Raw genomic sequence first — 15,566 nt, 5'->3', positions numbered from 1 at the left:
CTTAGTTCCACCTCCGGCATATTCGAAGTTTCTGCGTGCCTGATCTTTCTGGACAGCTACGTACTGGAAATAACCAAGCTGGGTTTGCTGTTATCTGAGGGCAAGAGATCCCGCCGATTTGGCTGCTAAATTGGGAGATGAGCAGTGGGAATCTGCAGGAAACGGAGGCAAAAAGGTCGAAACTCGGATTTGGGAACATTTCTTATAGACCCTTGCGGGGTTCCCTACTCAGTCTTCTTTCTTTGTAAATATTTAGGAGCTGACTGCAAGGGAGCAGGATTCGCATCCTTGGCTGGGCGAGCTTTGACTACAGAGTGCCTGACCTGGGTCAGGTGAGTGTGGAAGTCGAGTCAATAAGTCAATAGGGGGATTTGTCCTAAGCCTTTCCGCAAGTCCTCTTGTAGCAGCCATAGAGAAGCGGAGAGAAAGAAACTGTGGTCAAAATTGGTCATGATCTTTGCCGAGTAAAGATCCAGTGCCAACCACTTTTGAAGGTGGCTCAGAATTGAAGCTGCCTGATGTTTGGGGAAGGGGGGAGGCACCAAACAACAACAAAATGCAGTAAAATGGGTCTATGGGAGAGGCATGCTGATTATTTAAATTCCAAACGATGCAGAACTTTTCCTCTGCCGAGGTCTTTAAGCAAAAGTGAAATACTCCTCCCCTTCGCACATTGCCACTTTGTTCTTTTCTGTTGTGGACGCTCACGTAATCAGGGGGCTGGGCTGTAAGAAATGAAAGTGGCGAATTGAAAGAAAGAACTTCATAAACGGGAAGTTAGAGTTTAAAAGAATAACACAATAGCTTCCAGGATTTGACTGGAGCCACCTGAACGTCAAGGAAGCCAGACTGCTTCTCTTGTTTTGATATGTGTTCTTGGAAGCGGAGCTGAGGGCAGCATTTCTCTGTCAATACAATGGCTCCTATTTTTATTTATTTATTTATTTATTTTATGCCCTAAAATGGTCCCACTCCATTTCTAGAAATTATAGCCTCTGTAGGGGCACACACACCCTCATAGTTGCAGGGTTTTTTTTTTCTTGTGAAATTTTTGTGAACCGAGAAAACAACAGGTTAATAGGGGCTGGGGAGCTGTGGGCAGCTGGTTCTTGGTAACTTTTTTAACATCCTAAATATTTAGCTGTTCCCTGGGCTACAATCTTTGGGTTTTTCTAATTAGGGAATAAAAGCCAGATACTTCATTATGGTAGCATAATGCTTTTGTTTCCTGCTGATAAGATCCTCAGGAGTACTGGTGGAGCAGGCAGCTTTCGGATGGGAAGGTTAGTTCTTCTATGGTCTCATGTTGACCAAAGATTGGGGGCAGTCCACTCTTCAGAGTATATTGCAGACAAGGGACAACTGGTCCTCAGAGTCTTCTCTACCTGATGCCTAAAAATTATGAGACTGCCTTGTTAGGATGTAGTAAGCCAGGTATAGAGCTGTGGCTCACAGAAGGCCTTAGATACGGGTAAAGAAACCGAGATGCAGCCCAGACAGTCATGTATACTGCTTGTGCTGAAGTTTGTGCAGTGCTGGGGGAGATCGAGACCCTAGGGAAAATAGTGAACACATTGCTCTTAATGTAAGAGTTCTTAGTTAGGTCCCACCAATGATAGACTGACCATACTATGTCAGACTGACCCTGATGTATGAAGGAACTGATATCATAAAAGAATGTAGATATTTGTAGAAGGATTTAATGTTGGGCCGAATTAATTTTGGAAAGCGTTATGCTGAAAGCTTGAGTCAGGATAGTGGAGAAGGAAAACGAAACAAACCCCAGTGTCCATGTGCAGCATGAGGCCTTTCTCTTGCTTGAAGTATATCTTGACCGTTCACATCAAGGCATCTGAGCAGGTTGAAAGAGTCAGGTGTGTCTCTGCCTGAATAATTGGAGACCTTAAACTGCTTCAGTTCAATCTGTGGAATGCTGGTAACTTAGCCTGTAGCCTCCGATTTGCCTGATAGCAATGTTTTTCTTCTTCATTATTTCATTTCTTTCTTTTTTTTTAAAAAAAAAAATTATTTGTTCGTTTCTATCAGTTGTGTTGATGTGTTCTTGTGAGCGTGTACATTGAAAGTACAATCTGCTCTTTGACTAAATCAAATCGGAACAGAAAATCCCATCAAGATTTCCTTCTAAAGCAAGCAGGGAAAGTTCTGGATGTTCCAAATGAATCACTCTGGTCTCTCCACGAAAGTCATTTGGGTGTTATCATCCATTCAGACAATGTGGTTCCTGTTGCCAGCCTTCTTTGAAGAATATGAGGTGCAGTGGTTGCTTAGAAGAGCAGTAGATAAACGTCACAGAAAAGATCTGTTGACTTTGCCCTCAAAGTGTTTTTAGCTGCGAGAATATGATTACAGACGTGGGGGTGGTAGTGGGATACTCTGGGACTAATTCAATGTTGTGCAAGGAACTGACTTGAAAAATCCACGTGGCTTTTTAGCTAATAATGATCTCATGGAATTTCTGTCTGACTTTTTTTTTTTTGTTAAATATAAGCAGCTCTTTAAAAACAAACCAAACGAAACAACAGATACCAAATATGCACAACAGAAAAAAATCCACCAAAATAAAAGCAGGCCTGGAGTTAGGTTTCTAGGTCAAGCTGTCCTTGGATACTTCTAATTAAGGAATCTACACAAGGACAGTGCCCTGTCTTGTCTGCTATTGGTTTGGTTTTTTAAAATAAAATGCATTGGATCTGCAGATTGCTGGTAACTAGAACTGCATGCCGTTGTGTTAGGTCATTTTCTGCTGTTGAAGTTTGATGAATGAAGGCCTGAAGTCAACGGTATGAATGACTTTACTTTTCTGACTCTTTCTAGTTGTCATGGTGTCTGTGGTTCTGAGGTGATTGCTAATGAGGAATGAGCTGAATGAACTCCTGAAGCCATCACCTGTTAAACCCTGTGATTTCCTAGACTGGACATAGAGGCAGCTGGTGGGACACATGTACCTAACAGACTGTCACCCCTGTTAAAAAGTGTTATGATTCAAGTGTGCTATGTTGCTTATTCAGCAGATTTCTTGAGTACCTGCTAGGTGCCAACTGTGTTCTAGGTGCTTAGGGTACAGCATAAGCAATCAAGTCTGTTCCTCAGAGGTTGTTGCTTGGTCTCTCTCTCTCTCTCTCTCTCTCTCTCTCTCTCTCTCTCTGTGTGTGTGTGTGTGTGTGTGTGTGTATACATGTGAAGGCCAGAGGTAGATGTTGGTTGTCTTTCTCAATTGCTGGTGGGAGGCAGTCACTGTAAATAAGAAGTAGGTGTTACAGTATGGCAGGTGCTAAGTGTTCTGGGGAAAAATCAAGCAAGGAGAGGATGAACAGAGAACAAGTGTGGGCCAGATTCGGAGACATCGAAACCCTTGTGTATCGTTGGTGGGAATGCAAGAGGCAGTGCTTAGCAGAACAGAATGGTTGCTCCTGAAAATATGAAACAGAGTTATCATAAGATTTGAAATTTCCATTTTTAGGTATATAAATAATTCAAAGCAATGACTTATGCAGTTTGTTTTATGCTGAAAGTTGCCTCACTCATGTTAGCCAATAGGCTGAAACAAAACCCTCGAAGTATCTATTAATACACTAATGAAAAACAAAGTGCTGCTTATGTGTTCAGTGAGCTATTATTCAGCCCAGAAGAGGAAGAAACTCTTTTCACGGAGTAGTCAAACCACAAAACGCTATGCTAACTGAAAGAAGCCAGCCAGCAGTAGACATATAGTGTATGATTCTCATAGTAGGAAGTCCGGTATGTGTAGTCAGATAATAGGGTCCGAATGTAGATTGGTAATATCTAGGGGCTAAAGAAAGGGGAAGTTGGATTAATGAACACAGACTTTCTCTTTGTAAAAATTAAAAAGTACTGGCAGTGGATAATACTGGTAAATTTTATTTCTGTATTATCCAAATAAGAAATAAAAAGCAAAAGTTCAAGGGGTGTGAAGAGTGTGTTGTGGTTGGCAGTTAAGGCAGGGGTCTTCACTGTGTGGCATTTGAGCAGAGCTCCTCAAGTCCAGAGTAGAAAATGCGAAGGCCCTGAGGTGGAAGGAGGTGGGGCATGCTGGAGGCAGGGCAAGGAGGCTGGAGAGGCTGCACGTAGGAGCAGGGGAGGTCCTCGGGTGGGAAGACAGTCAGGGTCCAGTGGTGGAGAGGCTGCAGGTAGAAGTAGGGGAGGACCTCGGGTGGGAGGGCGGTCAGGGTCCAGTGGTGGAGAGGCTGCAGGTAGGGAGCAGGTAGGACCTCGGGTGGGAGGGCGGTCAGGGTCCAATGGTGGAGCCAGATTTTGCACACCAGCAGTTCTGAAGATTTATGAACCCTGACGGGGTCCCCAGTGGGGTTTTCAGCCTTGCTGAGCTCAACTGTGCTTTCTAAAGAGACTGGCCGGGCTGGCAAGACCACATACCAGATGGAAACTTGATCCAGGGGGCATGAGGGAAACCTAGATTTCCAGACTGGTTTGTCATGTGACATTTCCTGGCATTGAGGTTCACTTAAGGAGCAAAGGCGTCTCCTTCGCTGAAGAGTAGAGCCATCTTTGTTCTGTTGAGCAAATTCTAAGAAGCATCGGCTGGTCCTGGGCTTTCACCAGCCTTCTGCCCCGCCACCACCCTGCTGGACATCAGATTTCACTAAGGGGGAATGACCCTGGGCACTATGTTTTCATCATCACTATGTTAACACTCCATATTAGTGATTCTTCTTGAAAACTCGGGAGAGAGGCCTTCATGGGGGCATTGCTAAAGTCCCTGATTGTAGTACTGCAAAGGTTCCATGTTCATCATCAAATGCTAGGAAGCAGAAGGCAAGTCACACAGCAAAAGAATAAATCTGTCTCAGCCACCCTAGAGTCAGACCCCAAGCTTTTCGCCACGTGTGTAAAAATTAGCTGTGTATTTAAGACTCACAGTTGCATCCCTTCCATTTGCTGGCTTTTCTTTGGTACGCAGACAGTTGAGTCTCTTGTTAACATGAAGATACCTGCATTTTCCTTTTTCCAAAGATCTGTCCCGCTGATGGGATTTTATTTCACTAAAAAAAAAAAGTTTTAATTTTACGTGTATGAGTGTTTCCCCTGCATTTGCGGAAGTGCACTGCCTGCCTGCCTGGTGACCTCGGAGACCAGAGCAGGCACCGGATACCCTGAACTGGGGTTGCAGATGGACTGTGTGCCACCGTGCAGGTGCTGGGAACCAAACCACAGTCCTCTGAAAAAAGCAACCGCTGAGCCATCTCTCCAGCCCCTTATTGGGGTTTTATTTAAGTAATATATATGGAATGAGTACAGTACAAAGATACTACATCCTTCAGAGTTCCTCATTTGTTGCACAATCCAATGTTCTCAATTGGTGTATTTTGACCTTTGAAGAAAATGAAATGATAGTTGAAGACCTGTTCACTTGAAAGCTATCTTATTACAGAAGAAAAGCCTAGTACTTGCTGTATATAACTATAGCATTTCTCATTTGGTAAACTAACCTTACCCTGTAAAACAGGTACTCTCTCCTGCTTTTTTTTTTCTTTTAAATATGGTCCATTCTAGAGATTGACCTAAGTCCTCAAACTTGGAAACTTAAGTGTTTTTTTTTTTTTTTTGAGCCATCTCTTCAGCCCTGTTTGCTTGTAAGGGGAATTTTTACTATAGATTTTGAGCGTAAGCCAACATTATATATTGTGGTACCTGCAAATGCTAGGAAAGTTGCACTGGGTTTGATGGACCTGGAGTTACAAGCCACGCTGTGAGCTGCACAGGGTGGGTGCTGAGAACTGAACTGTGAGAGCAGCAAGTGCTCTTAGCCACTGAGTCATCTCTCCAGCCCCAGCAGTAGCTTCTTAATACCCGGAACCCACTTGGTTCACCCTACTCTGCGTCCAGCATCGTTAGCTCACCCCCGATCTTGTCCCATCTGCATCCTCACGCATTCCCTCCCCTTTAGTCTTTGATTATTTGGAAGCCCATCTTAGACATTCCACTGCATCTGTATTCATCATGAATCCTTAGGGTTTGAATTCTTTATGTAGGTACGTAACGAAATACTTAAAGGTCTGCAGCACTGGGTGCTCTTATGTGCCCGTGCTGCGGGAGGGAGTGCTATTGGCATCCATTGCATAGAAACTGTGGCTGCTAACTCAGCAACCTACAGTCTGTCGTATTTTGGTAGTTAGATACAGAGGCATCGTCCAAGCCAGATTCTTTTTTATTTTTATTTGTTTTTGCCTTCAGGGGCACAATGTTTTCATTTTAAAATATGGCTAGTGCCACTGTGGGGCATCCCTGCATATGGCATCCTTTAAAAGTTCCGCTGGGAACTCGCAGACTGGAGCATACTTTGTACGCTTTTCTTCATGGCGTTACTTTTCTTTGTCTTCCTTTCAACCCACTTAGGTTCTTGTAATTTTTAGACTAGGTTACTGTGTAGCCCTGGTGGGCCTCAACTCGGTGATCCTTCTACCTCAGCCTCCTGAGTGCAGGGATTAGATGTAGTTGTATACCACTATCCTCAGCCTTGTAGTTCTTGATCTCAGTCAGAGAGTTGGCTCCTGAGGCTTTTGACAAAACCATGGAAGTTCTCATAGTTTTCTTCCTTTGTGTGTGACAAGATGTTCCAGGCTTATCTTTTTTATTTCTTGTCCCACACCATGAATCAGCCTTTTCGTCAGGAAGCTCTTGTTCTTTTGAGAGGGAAATGAAATGGACACCTTTGCTTAGGACCGCATGAGCATTCTTGTCCTCATCTTGTAGGTGATAAAACCAAATTTAAATGATGAAAACTTAACACCTGACTCTCTTCCCCTCCCCTCTTCTTTGAAGACAGGATCTTACTATGTAGCTGTGGCTGTTCTAGAACTCAATATATAGATCAGCCTGGCCTCTAACTCACAGAGATTCTCCTTCCTCTGCCTCCCAAGAAAGAGCTGGGATTAAAAACTTGTGCCACTGCACCTGATTTACCTGAGTGTTTTGTAATAACAACATTTTGATCAACAGTCCATTTTGATATGTCTGTGCTTATCTCAAAGGAGCCTGGAAATAATCTGAACTTTTTTTTAAAGTTTATTTATTATGTATACAGTGTTTTGCCTGCAGACCAGAAGAGGGCATCAGATTTCATTACAGATGGTTGTGAGCCACCATGTGGTTGCTGGGAATTGTACTCAGAACCTCTGGAAGAGCAGTCAGTGCTCTTAACCTCTGAGCCAATTCTCCAGCCCCAATAATCTGAACTAAAAAAAAAAAAATGGTCTGACTTTCAGTGTATTCCTGGATAAGCAAAAATGCTATTGACACTCCTTAGTGGCACTCCATCTAGAGATAGGGAAGTCAAATTTGTGGATCTTGCTCAACTTTGCAATGCAATAGGATGAATAGAAGCCATCCAAGTGTACTGCAGTGGTGTAGATGGGAGGCATCTTGGGAATAGCTCCTACATGTAAATCCTGAAGCTCACTTGCATTTTCTTCATGTTATACACATCGTCTGATGATACTCTCAGGCAAAACTTCTGTGGTTTTTGGTGTGGATTTTTTTTTTTGTGTTATCATGTCAGCATTCAAGAAGTTATGGAATTTTGAGCATTTTGAATTTTGTATTATCCTGGCATAACCTGTACTGAAACTGGGCTGTGGGGATAGCGCAGAGGCAGACTATTCTTATTGTGTGTGAAGCAGCTCAGTGCCAAAACAACAACAAAATTAACCCATGTGTTCCTTGCAGCACCTACCCCCCTCCCATATACACGCAGAGAGAGGGACCATGCTAGAGGACACTGCTGCTAAGTTCAGTATTTCTCTTGCTGTTGGATTCAGTCAGAAGTTTGAGAAATACTGTTTACACTTTTCTGTCCATGTTGTCCAAGGCTCAGCATTGGGTATCACCTGGGAACTTGTTAATTGTCCTCTTGGGTCCTGCCTAGACCTGTATCAGCTGACATTTAGGAAGACCCTCAGGTGATGTGTACCCTTCTATGCTTGAGAAAGTCTGTCCTAAAGGATGCCTGCCCAGTCCTGTTAGCAATGGCCTTTTTATAGTCCCTGTGTTTCATGGCCAGTTCCCACCTGTTGAAGCTCACCTTCGTACATGCCCCTGGCAGCCTTCTCCGTTTCAGGTAAATGGAAAGACAGGCCTATTCACCAGGCAGAATTCTGACTGAGAGGGAGAGGGAAGAAGAGAGAGAGAGAGAGAGAGAGAGAGAGAGAGAGAGAGAGAGAGAGAGAGAGAGAGAGAGAGTTTGAGAACACTTTTATGGCCTTGGACCTAGAGGCAGAAAGAGACCACAAGCTACCTGTGCACCCAGGGGTCGTGTAGTCACATGAAGAAACAAGTGCAGCTGCATTTTAACCTGCTGTCCATAGACACTGGAGGAATTGATGTTTGAGGACCTCTCAACACAGAACATCTGCACCGCTGGGTGTAAAGTTCCTCATCAGAAAAACCTGAGCGAAGGAAAACAACACCAGCCTCCAAGTGTCCTGGTTCATTTGCACTGGGGTGGGACTTTAATCTGGGGAAAGATTTTTGTTTTGTAAAGATAGCTTAAAAGCATTTCATATGTATTTCTGAATAGAAAAGACGTAGGGACGTTCATTTATTTGCCTTGCGCGCGTGTGTGTCTTTGTGTATTCTGCCTGCTGTGTACTTCACCCTCTCCGTGTTGTCAAGGCCTTCTATTCCCTAGGATCTTGCACAAATTCTTTTTCCTTTTACTTGAGACTTCTGTCATTTGAAACTCTGTCTCTTAAACTCTGTTTTCTTCATGGGGGTGTTTTGTTTTCTTATCCGTCAAGAGTACCTAGCGTATTAAAAGAGCGCAAACCATATTTGTTGAATGAACTAATCCATACCCACTTTGCCTTTGAGGGTTGCAGGTGCTTTCTCAGAAGAAACTAATACTCTGTACCTCCGTGCTGATTAAATCTTTTCTGAATTGCCGTATTACTGTGGCAAGCCCTTTGGTGTGCAGAGAGATGTGAAGAACGTGGAGAGATGCATTAAGCTGCTCTTTTGGTGGGGTTTGAGCTCTTGCTCACTACAGCTCTCTAGAGGACACACAGCTTGGGGAATTGCTGGCCATGAGACAAGGAGAGTGGAACCGAGAGCAGGGTAGTAAGACAAACTTGCTGGCGCTCTTGTTGCACCCTGCTGTACCACAGGATGGGGGCTCCTGGGCGACCTCCTGTTCACTGTTCCTTAAATATCAACAAAACATGGAACATCTGTGTGTCTGTTTCCTCCTCTATAGATTAGGTATAAAAATACCTGCCTGGGGCTGGGGGCTGGGGGCTGGGAGATAGCTCAGTCAGGAAAGTGCTTGCCTGAGTTCAGTCCGCAGAGCCCCCGCACAAAGCTAAGTGTGATGGTGCACGCTTGTAATCCCAATGCTGGGAAGTGGGAGGCAGGAGATTCCTGGAAAGCACTGGTCAGTCAGCTCTTAATCAGAGAACCGCGGGTCAAAGTGAGAGCTTCTCTCAAAAACAAAAACAAGCCGGGCAGTGGTGGCATATGACCTATTACTTGGGAGACAGAGGCTGAAGGGTCTGAGAGGTCAAGGCAAGCCAGGTTTACAGAGTGAGTTTCAGGACAGCCAGGGCTACAGAGAGAAACCTTGTGTCGAAAAAATCAAACCTAACCAAAAAACGAACAAGGGCAGAGGGCTCCTCAGGAGCAGCACTTAAGGCTGACTTCCAGGCTCCCCACATGTACGAACACATACCATTCTTCCCTAGCCAAAACCTGCCACCAAAAACAAAAACAAAAAAACTACAGACCTATCCCTGGGGTCATGATACGTCTCAAGTAGGGGTGTCATTCGACTTTGTCAGGAGACACTTTTGCTTGTCCCACCTGTGGCTTTTGGGGTGAGCTCCAGTTGGTAACCAATGTCGAGGCCCAGGATGATGATCAGTGTGCTGTGGCAGTGGTTCTCAACCTGGGGGGGGTCACAACTCCTTTAGGGGGGTGCATATCATATGTTTGTATTATGATTCATAGCAGTAGCAAAATTACAGTTATGAAGTAGTAATAAAATCCTATTCTATTGTTAGGGTTTTCAACACAGCCTAAGGAACAGTATTAAAGGATTACAGGATTAGGAAGGTTGAGAACCACAATGCTATGGTGCTGAGGGAAATGTCTTTATCATGAAGAGATCCTCCAAATGTCAGTCATGCCAGGGTTGAGGAACCCTCTGGTAGAGTAGATTTCCAGATCCAGTGGAAATTACCTCCCTGAAGAGACTGATTTAACTTAATTTACTAGTTCAGGCTAGTCAAGCAGAGCTTTCTTCAGAGGCTGGGGTTGACTTTCACTTTAAAAAATGTTTAAATCCCATTGATTTATTGGTTTCGTATGTGCATGTGTGCACATGTGCATGTGTACACGCATGTCATGTTGCATGTATGGAGGTCAAAGGATGACTTGAAGCCATCAGTTCTCTTTCCCTCGGGATCTAACTCAGGTTGTCAGCCCTGGCAGAGGCAGAAAGTGCTTTTACTTGCAAAACAATCCCATGGTGGGGCTTGAGCTTCTTACCAAAATAAATGCCTCCTCTCTCCTCTCCCAAGTGCTGGGGCTGGTATCCGAAGTCCTGTGGTCTGCCATTGACTTCTCATAGGCTCTGCAACCTCCACAAAATCACTAGACATTATTGACTGGTTGGTTTTTCTCACATGTAAAATGAGGACTGTTAGCTTGCTGCTGTTCACCACCAATACCCCAGTACTTTAACTGGCCAGTTCTGAGCTCGTGGCTGCCTTCTCTTAACACAGTCTTGGCAGGGACATACGATCAGATATCGGTCCTAGCCCCTTTCTCAAAGAATAACTCGCTGTAGAAGTTGTACCTGTGAGGGCAGCCTGCTGGAGATGGACCTAGGGACTTTTGCACACTAGGCAAGCTCTCTACCACTGAAATGCATCACCAGCCCTAAGAGACATCTTTTAAACTAACTGTTGCTCTGAGCTTCGGATTCCGAGTAACTGTTTCTGAGATTGTCTGAAAGGGCCTTGGCTCTTCCGAGATGATCACTTCCTTTGGGACGGGCTGAAAATGAAAGCATATGTGTATGACTCTTATGTCCCGAGCAGTGGCTCGTATAATGGAATCAATTACATGATGGCAGACTGTGGTGTCTGCAAGGATGGTTTCTGATAGGACAAGACAAGGAGTGGCCTGGGTGAATGTGTGGGGAGGCTGAGATGGCACTGTGTCCAACTCCAGAATACTCTGAGGCTCATCCAGCTTTCACGGTACAAATCTCATCCGTCGTCTTTGCCCGAAGGAAGTTCAGAAATTAACCCTGAGAGAGCCCAGGGACAGAAACAGATAGTTGTAAAGAAACCCTTTTTCTCTGTCTTGGGAAAGCCACCCATAAAAGTGTTGGACTTTCTCTACCCTGGGTTTACAGCCATATTACCATATATGTCCCCGGGTGAGGAAATGGCGAGGAGACTTCTCCTCTGGACAGAGTTTCCTTGGCCTCTGGCCAGGAGATTGATCACATGCCAGCCACCCTTCCTTCTTGGGGCATTCCTTTCTCTTCCTTCTGAAATACCTCATGGCTTGCCTGACTCTGCCCATTGTTAACCCCTCCCATCTGGAGGCTGCTGGGCCTGACAGTGACGTGGTGTCTTCTTGAACTGATCCTCCACCTCAGTTCTGAGACCTGCTTGTATTCTAGATGCCTTCAAACACGTCTTCACGCAGAAGCCCCTCTCTACCTGTCTAACTTTAGCCGAATCTTTTAGACGTAGTTATTTTTAAATGAGACAGCATTTAATCAGCGCTGTAATGGAATCAGCGCTGGAGGACTTTGGCAAGAACTCCTTGTTTTTGTGCCGTGTAAGAGCTATGTAAGCATCCTCCCCCCTCCTCCACGCATGGTACCTTTGGTTTTATTAGGAATAGCAAGGAGAATGTTCTGCTGGAGTTGCTGGCATGGTTGTGTGTGTGTAACTTGCAATGTCTCTTTCCTAAACTCATCATTTGGAGCTGCTGGTTGGAAGCGCTTATCCTCACCTAACTCTAAGATGTCTGTAGGCAAACAGCGGCTTAGAAAGTACAGTGGAGGGCAGGAATGTCTCCCTGTTCTGTTTGCTGTGTGCTAAGCACACACGCTCTTTTCTTCCTTTCATTTAATCCACAGCATAGCCTTATGTACGGTACCTTACAGAAGACAAGGCTGTGGTAACTAAGTAACTCTGTCAATGTTACCCTGAGGAGAGGCAAGAGCGGGACTGGAGCATGAGCAATGGAAGAGCACATGTACCTGCCCGCCCACCCCCCACCCAAAAGAAAAAGAAAAGCATAGCTTTTACTCTGGTTTGTGTTCTCAGGGCGGGCTCTAGTCCTCCAACTTCACGCTTCTCTCTGTTACAGCTGTATAATTTATGGCCTGAGGTCTGTTTTTGAACCCGCTGACCTCTTTCCTGTCCTTAGTGCCATTGTACCAGGACTTCCCCCTTCCACAGTGTTCTTCTGCCTGATTCCCACTCCTTTCCCTTCTTTCTTTCTTCACTTTCAGGTCTCAGTCGAAATGTGACATCTGTTTTTTCTGACCAGTCAAAATTAAGCTGCTACCAAGTTGTATGATCTAGTTTAAATTTCTCCTCTTTTGAGGGGGTTTCTGTTGGGAGTGTAATCCAAGGTCTTATGAATACTAGGCTGGTGATCTCCCACTGATACACACCCCTAGGCTGGCTTTGATTCTTTGCATGTATTTATACTGACCCTGTTCATCTTGTTTTTGTCCCATTTGTTTATTATCTGCCTGAACTTGAATGTGTGTCTTTAGGACAGGGTCCGAATGTGTGTTGAATGTTAGAACAGGGTCCTAATGTATGTTGAATGTTAGGACAGGGTTATAATGTATGTCTTTAGGACAGGGTCCTTGTTAAGTTTTTACCCGTCTTTCAGTGTCTTTGTGGGTTGAGTCAGATCAAATTTCAAAAAGAAGTTTAACTTAGTCTTGTTTTCAAATTCTTGTGTCCCAGGGATTCTTTACAAGCTTAAAAACAGCTAAAAACAAACAAACGAAACTCCAGAAACTAACATTGATATGAGATCTGTTTGCTTATATTTATCATATTATAAACATTTTTACATATTACACATGAGCATAGTAAGTTTTTTTTTCTTAAATGAGAAAATGATAATGGCCTCTAGAATAAGACAAAGCAAAATTTAGCAAGATGGCAGGGTGTGATAATCTCAGCACTGTAGATCACTGTGGAGCTTGAGGCAAGTGTGGTCTGCTTAGGAAGTTTGAGTCCAGTCAGGTTTGTGTATTGAGGCCCTGTCTTGAAAACTATATATATATTTTAAAAGGAGAAGTGGCATTGTTGGGTAGTTTTGTGGATCATTTTAAGGCCTGATTGAATGAGAGATGCACATAGCACACATCTTATTGGCCTCCTGTCTGCTGTGATGTCATGTCTTGCAGTCTCTGGATAACTCTAATGTAAACACAAGAGACTGGGGAAAGAGACAAACAAATGCCCTCGTGGAGCTGACAATTTAATTTTGCCTTTGAATCTTAACTGAAAGGGCCTTGCGGACTTCATTTGGGCTACTGCTACACAGGATAGATGAGTCATTTGAGATGTTGGGTATGACAGGGAGCTTCTGAAATTGGGAGGTGCTGAAGGCCTTGGTGGCAGGAGGCAACCCAACATCCCTCAGTCTAGAGACTATGTATCATTTCTTCCTGTTCAGGAAGAGATGCATGGCCATGTATTTCAGCAGTCTTAGCGAAACAAAATTGCTCTGAGAACTTGGGAGTGGTGCTTGTCTCTGTTCAGTTTCTAAGGAGCAACATAGCAAACGGCCTAGAAACTGTGCAGTGGGTAGGGTGCATTGGTGACTGAGAACAGCAGCGTGAAGGAAACGTATCTTCCTTGGCAGCAGCTACTCCACAGTCTCTGCTGGGCTCTTCCTGCATCTTTGGCTACGTAGTATTCTACTATGAAAATTCGATTGTCTTGGCTGGTAGTGTAGCTCCTTGGTCGGATGCTTGCCCAGCATGTCGGGGGCACAGAGTTCTGTCCCCGGAACCGGGGACAAGAAGTCCAGTGGAAATTCTATTGACTTGAGGTCTTATTGTTGACAGGCTCTGCTGCAATTGCAGTTACAAGGGGCAAGCTGAATGCTGTTGATAATACACTGGGCTGTGGAAGTGTTTGCGAAGGTATTTGAGAACGTGTTTGAGAGGTTCCTGTTTAGACGTCTGGGGAGTACTTTGTGTACCCCTGTGCTGGTGGCATGCACTTGTGTCACTGTGAAGGTGTTGAGTATCAAAGCATCTGTGGGGGGCTGAATCACCAGGAAATGGATGTTGTGCTGGGGAGGCTGCTAAAGGCCCGGCTGATGGTCTGGTTGTCAGTGGACTTTGTGTCCTTCCCAGTTACTGAAAGGCAACTGTTCAGCTCCAATAGCCAGGCGCCTTCATCTTAGCACAGAAAATGTGTGTTATTCTTGGCATAAATGTGCAAATATGTGGATTTATCTTGTTTTGAAAGTAGTCCTTGCTCTCTGGTCTAGGCAGATTGAGAACTCACTGTGGAGCCTAGGCTGGCCTGACCCTCATGCTGAAGCCCAGGCTTGAACCTGTGGTTCGAGGTCCACCGACCAGTGCTGAGCTGCTTTCTGTTTTCCTCGAGCAGCCTGTCCACTTGTAAGGAGCCTGTGACAAATGACAGCTGTGGTATTCTGGTGACTTCTCCTTGGTTAATAAATGTGTTCTAATTTAGACTCAGCTTGAGGAGTTCCTAACTTTTAAATTCTGAGTTGTGTGTAGGCGAAAGTTAAAATAATTTTTTTTTTAAGGAAAAAGAATATAAGTGCTATTATTTAAGTGCGTGCAGGAGATATAATGGATGGGAAAATGATAATAAATGAATTTTTTTTCTTCCTCATAATCAGAACTTTTAGAAAACGAAATGTAAAACCTATCTGGAGCTGTTTAAAAGGAAATGAACATCGTTCTCTTTCAGTCAGGCTGAGCTTCAGCCTGTTTTTACAGCAAAGTGGGAGAGGTTTTAAATAATTAAATTATCAGCCCTTTGAAGAGATCTCTACCATCCCCCCTTCCCAGCAGGGCCTCTGGTTTGATGTGGGAAGAGGGAGAGAGGGAGTGGAGTTGTGGGTTGACTCTCTGGGTGGTGTGAATTCGGGTACCTGAGACGTGGTGTACTGGCAACAGGCGCCCCATGGGCTTGCAGAGGATTTAAATATCTCTGGGCCTGTGTTTTTTTCCAGCCTTTTTCTTAGCAGTATCAACCAAGTAAGAAATGTATTTCAAGTAAAGGACTCACAAGGTGAGGGCAGAGGTGAAGGAACATGCTGAAGTAACTGGAGGTAGTGTTTGTTTTAATCTTGTTCAAAGATGCAGAAATGAACACTGAGAGCCGGGGATTATGTTTGAGCCATTTTTGTGGATTGTTTATTGGTTTATGCATGTAATAAAACCAAGAGATGCAAAAATTACTCCCTCCTTCCACTGTCTTTAACATGTCAGGGTGCGAGGTTCAGAGAAGCTGGCCCGGTGTTTAAGGGCGCACAGCCAG

General features: G+C 44.4%; 1 protein-coding gene across 12 annotated transcripts in view; it reads left to right on the top strand.

The window, feature by feature from the left end:
• Positions 1 to 15,566, top strand: part of Itpr1 (inositol 1,4,5-trisphosphate receptor type 1) — a 342,349-nt gene that overhangs the window by 1,008 nt on the left and 325,775 nt on the right. For all 12 annotated transcript variants that reach the window (XM_075983288.1, XM_075983285.1, XM_075983283.1 and 9 more), the window contains exon 2: positions 257 to 332. The gene's annotated coding sequence lies outside the window, so the exon portion shown is untranslated. The remainder of the gene's footprint in view (positions 1 to 256; positions 333 to 15,566) is intronic.

The sequence above is a fragment of the Microtus pennsylvanicus genome, chromosome 8, assembly GCF_037038515.1.
Source record: "Microtus pennsylvanicus isolate mMicPen1 chromosome 8, mMicPen1.hap1, whole genome shotgun sequence".
Lineage (NCBI taxonomy): Eukaryota > Metazoa > Chordata > Mammalia > Rodentia > Cricetidae > Microtus > Microtus pennsylvanicus.
Note: the sequence above shows the minus strand (reverse complement) of the source record. Positions and strands in the feature narration are given on the sequence as shown.